We start from the raw sequence: 5,127 nt of genomic DNA, 5'->3' as shown, positions 1-5,127 counted from the left end.
CGGGTCTTCTGCAAGAAAAATCAGTATTCTTAACTGCTGAGCCATCTCTTCTTTTGCTGTACAGAAGCTTTTTAGTTTAATGAGGTCCTGGTCCCACTTGTTGATTGCTGACCTTAATTCCTGAGCAATTGCTGTCTGATTTAGAAAATCCTTTCCTACATCTATATATTGTAAGTTACTGCCAATATTTTCTTTTAATAGTTTCTGCGTTCCCAGTTTCACACTGAGGTCTCTGATCCATTTAGAGTTGACTTTTGTGCAAGGTGAAAGATAAGGATCTAGTTTCATGCTTCTACAGGTGGAGATCCAGTTTTGCCAGCATCATTTGTTGAAGATGAAGATACTGTCTTTCCTCCATTGTGTGTTCTTGGCACCTTTGTAAAATATCAGGTGGCTGAAATTGCATGTATTCAGGTTTGGATCTTCAATGATGTTCCATTGATCTATGTGTCTGTTTTTGTGCCAGTACCATGCTGTTTTTATGACTATAGCTCTGTAGTATAGTTTGAGATCTAGTATCATAATCCCCCAAGCGCTGCTCTTTGTGCTCAGGGTTACTTTGGCTTATCCAGGGTCTTTTGTGCCTCCATATGAATTTAAGGATGGATTCTAAAAATAAAATTTTTAAAAAGCTGGAATCTCCTTCAATTATTTTATGGCTAAATTTATTAAAACAGGGCCTGACTTCCCTTTTAGCAACTCCAAGGATATTTATGAAGAGCCTAATCCTTTGTCAAAAGCTTCAAACCACCCATATGGACAGTCAGACTGGAGATCAGGGGAACTCAGAGTACTCACGTGCTGGTTACATTCCAAACCACAAAAGAAAGGACCTGTTATATCATTCATTTCCAAGTCAATGTAGGCCAATGCTCTCACAAAACACAATAAAAATGAATTACTATTAGCAAATAAAACAGGAGTGTACAGAAGCAAATCTAGGTTTTTATTAGGTTCAAAAATAAAATCATGTTTTAATAAGCATAATCAGAATATAAGAAAATTACCATAAGTATACAAGTTGTCAGCTGAAATGGTGCATATTAGACCATAAGCAGCATTTTACTAAGAATGAAAACTTTTGAGTGAAACAGTGCCAGCCCATAGCATACTCTAAATGCAGACTATGAACATTACAACTTCTTGTCCCCAACACTGGGTTTTGGTGGCATCAGTAAAGTAGTGTCACGTATCACAAATGTATGTGCACACATGTACATGTGAAGGTGTGGCTTATACATGTGCTTTTCATCTGAATGCATGTCTTTGTTCAAGTATATGTGCAGGTTTGTGTATGTACATGTGTGGGTGTTGGTGTGTGTAGGCATTGCACACAGGTGTAAGTGTGTGCAGGTATGTGTGTGTATAGATATATGTCTGTATAGGTACATATGCAAGGTATGGGAGGGGTTATGTGTGCGCAGGTATATGGTAATGACTTTTACAATATGGATGTACTCTGGACAAATAACTTTTACCTATCCTTGAAACATAATGTAAACAAGCTAACTAAGCTATTTGCTTCCTCTTGTGTCCTGGCATATGACCTAATCCCTCATGACCCTTCCTTGCCCTGAACCCAAAATAATAAATTAATGTGTATATCTATGCTTTACATATCAAAGCAATACACATAACACTTTTCTCATTGCAAACAATGAGAGAAATTGTTCTTGGTTGTATGTGTGGTGTTATAGGTCTAGGAATCAAAGAGCAATATTCTTCTAAGTCAGTTTTGCTTTTACTTCCCCATTTTATGCTAGATATTCTGTTTCTATAACACAAAGAGTGGGCCCTTGTTCTAGAGCACAGTTCCAAGAGAATTCTGAAGGAACAGGCTTTCAGCAGTTCAGTTCTCTTTTGGCCTTAAAATGGATGCTAAAAGTCAGGCTGTTTTTTATTAAAGCATAGCAGTAATGTGGCTTAGAAATGCCACACAGGCAGTATGTGTCAGAAGCATGTGTGTGCAGGTATGTGTGCAAGTGTGGGAAGGGTGTAAGTGTCCACAGGTGTGTGTAGGCAGGTGTGTGGGTATGTGCTGGGCATGTAGATGTATGCAAGTGAATGTATGCAGGTGTGCAGGTGTGTGCAGGTGTACGAAGATAAGAATGGATGCAACGGCCCTATGCTACCTCTTCAGTGAGCTCCCTTTGCAAAGATCTCCTTCCACATACTCTCTTAATATTTTATATGTAGAAGATGTGTTTTTAAGTGAAGCCCACATTTGAGACATAAAAGGCCTCCCTGTTCTCCATCACAGGGGAGAATAAACCCACTTCTCCACTTGTAGTAATTCCTGGACACCATCACAAAGCCTTCAGTTGAACAGAGTTTGAACCCTCACCAGAAGATGAAGGAGAATCCCATCTGCTTGCCCTGTTCTCCACCACTGCCACCATCTTGGGTTCCTCCAGGTTCTAGGCAGAATAATAAGCTAGGATTCTGCTGAGAGCCTGATTCCTACAAGGTGATCCTGAATTCTACCAGTGATGAGTTCATTAGCATTTGGGTCTAAATGAGCAGTGGTTAGTGACCTAAGTCATTAACATTTTAAGAGGCTTCATTCTGTAAGAGAAAATCAGCGCTGGAAATACAGCTCAGTGGTAGAGCACTTGCCTATCATGCATGAAGCCCTGAGTTCAATTCCCAGTACTGAAAAAGGATGAAAGAACTATGCTCTGATTATGTTTGAGAACAGTGCACTAGCCCCTCTGGGGGCCATGGTGACCTCATCCTGGCTCTCCAGTCTGACCATTCCCACTCCTCTGACAAATAAGCAGCAAGAATGCCAAATGTTTGATGGTGGAAGAAGAAAGAGAATGATGGCAGGGAGGAAGAACATGAAATCAGGGATGGCCAAAATAACCCTGGGCTCTGAAATCTCCCCTTCTTGAGCACACTGAGGGGCTAGGCATACACTTCAGAGCTGCAAAGCTCAGGGGAGATCACTTGGGGAGGGCCTCCATGCTCAAGTCCTGAAGGACCAGGAGAAAGTAAATGAGAACCGAGGGAGATGGGGAAGGCTGTTCCTAAAAAGGGAATCAGTCTCCCAGAGCCCAAACGCCTGGGACTCACAGCTCCGTGAGGTTTCCCATCCAACCTAGGCTCCATGGCAGAATGCCTGTCACTGCCCTCAGCGTGTCTCAGAGAAAGAAAGCCTGGAACACTTATTATCTTAGCAAATACATTTTATGTGGAGCGTTAGGATAATTTGTATCAATATAAGCACATCTCAGAAATTTACTGAAAATAAGCATAGGGGGAAATTCTTACCCTTACACACAGAGCATAGCTAACAACTGTTTGGATATATTTTCCTGTATTCCTTCATATGCATGCTTTATGAAGAAAACATGATCATAGAATTTTCACAGCTTTGGAATAATTTTTCACTGACCTTTGTTCAATAGCTAGTGCATTTTGCTCCTGTAAGTCTGCCACCCTGGTTCGTGAAGACAGCGCTGTTGGAGGCACTTGGGATTTGGACCAGAGACTGAAATGTCCTTTTGTCTTTCTACTGTCTGACTGGCTTCAGGCCAGGCTGAAGAGTAAATGCAAGAGAAATAAGTAGGTTATGCCCAGCAGCACCAACCTTCAGCAAGGAGACAGAAAAATCAGGCTAAAACAGCAAGTCCTAATAAGGCCATTACAACACGTAATTACCATTGTGAAGAAAACATTCCAGTGATGGATTGAGTGCCAGAAGGAGGTAATTGAAGCTAATACCAAGTCACAACATCTATAAAACATAAATTACTATCATAACTCCTAGATACAGTTTACCACATGTGATAACAGAATAAATCTGATTAAATAAATCTGAAGCCAAAAGTTAGCACTGGAGTGATTGCTATCATTGACACAGCTCATTTCTAGTTAACTGGTAATAAGACTGAAGTTCCACATAAAATACTAATGTGAGTGTAAGTCTGTCACAGAAAGGGAACAGGTTGGTGAGCTTCCCTATTGATTTATTACTTTATAAAACTTTCAAAAAGCACATTTAAAAATACTGTTCTGGACTCTCTGCTCCTCCCCATTCCAGAGACAGCTGCATCTTCTCATGCAGTGCCAGCCTCAGCCCTGAGACAGGACAGTGAAGTATGGAGTGAAAATATTTGGCCATATTGGGTAGCTGATCACCAGGGCTGCCTTCGACTCTGGCCAGGTAGATATTTTGCCATTAACGACTCTTTCATTGACCCCAACTAAATGGTCATACGTGTTTCCAGTATGATTCCACCTTCAGCAAATTCCACAGCACAGTCAAGGCTGAGAATGGGAAACTTGTCATCAATGTGAAGGCCATCTCTATCTTCCAGGAGCAATATTGGAGATCTTGCCAATATCAAGTGAAGTCGACTGATGTCTTCACTATTATGGATTAGGCTGGGGTTCACTTAGAGGGTAAAACCCAAAGTACTGTTTTCTCTTCCCCCTCTGCTGATGTCCCCATGTTTGTGATGGGTGTGAACCACAAGAAGTATAACGACTCATTCAAGAATGTCAGCAATGCCTCCGTCACCACCAACAGCTTGGACCCCCCCCCCCACCGGCCAAAGTTATCCATGACAATTTCAGCATTGTTGAGGGACTCGTGACTACAGTCCATGTCATCACCATCACCCAGACAACTGTGGATGGCCCTTCTGGGAAACTATGGTATGACTGTCATGGGGCTTCCCAGAACATCATCTCTGAATCCACTAGCACTGCCAAAGCTGTGGGCAAGGTCATTCCAGAGCTGACCAGGAATCTCATTGGCATATCCATGTTCCTACCTCCAGTGTGTCCATCATGGATCTGAACTGCATCCTTAAGAAAGATGTTAAATATGATGACATCAAAAAGGTGGTGAAGTAGGCATCAAAAGACCCCCTAAAGGGCATCCTGGGCTATACTGAGAACCAGGTCATATCCTGCAACTTTAACAGCAACACCCACTCTCCTAACTTTGACACGGGTTTATATTGTCCTCAAAGTACCATTTTGTCAAGCTCATTTCCTGGTATGACAAAGAATTTGGCTACAACAACAGGGTGGTAGACCTTGTGGTCCATGTGGCCTCCAAAGAGTAAGAAGCCCTAGACCACTCACCCCAGCAAGATGAAGAAAGAGGTTCTCAGC

The 5,127-nt window shown here is 41.9% G+C and overlaps 1 long non-coding RNA gene across 1 annotated transcript in view; it reads right to left on the bottom strand.

Moving 5' to 3' along the window:
- LOC103734172 overlaps positions 1–3,525 on the bottom strand; it is a 4,669-nt gene extending 1,144 nt beyond the window's left edge. The window contains exon 1 of the long non-coding RNA XR_607269.2: positions 3,398–3,525. This is a non-coding gene — a long non-coding RNA (uncharacterized LOC103734172). The remainder of the gene's footprint in view (positions 1–3,397) is intronic.
- Between the last annotated feature and the right edge of the window lie 1,602 nt (positions 3,526–5,127).

Source organism: Nannospalax galili, unplaced genomic scaffold (assembly GCF_000622305.1).
Source record: "Nannospalax galili isolate Female #2095 unplaced genomic scaffold, S.galili_v1.0 scaffold516, whole genome shotgun sequence".
NCBI lineage: Eukaryota > Metazoa > Chordata > Mammalia > Rodentia > Spalacidae > Nannospalax > Nannospalax galili.
This window is presented reverse-complemented; position numbering and strand designations above follow the sequence as displayed.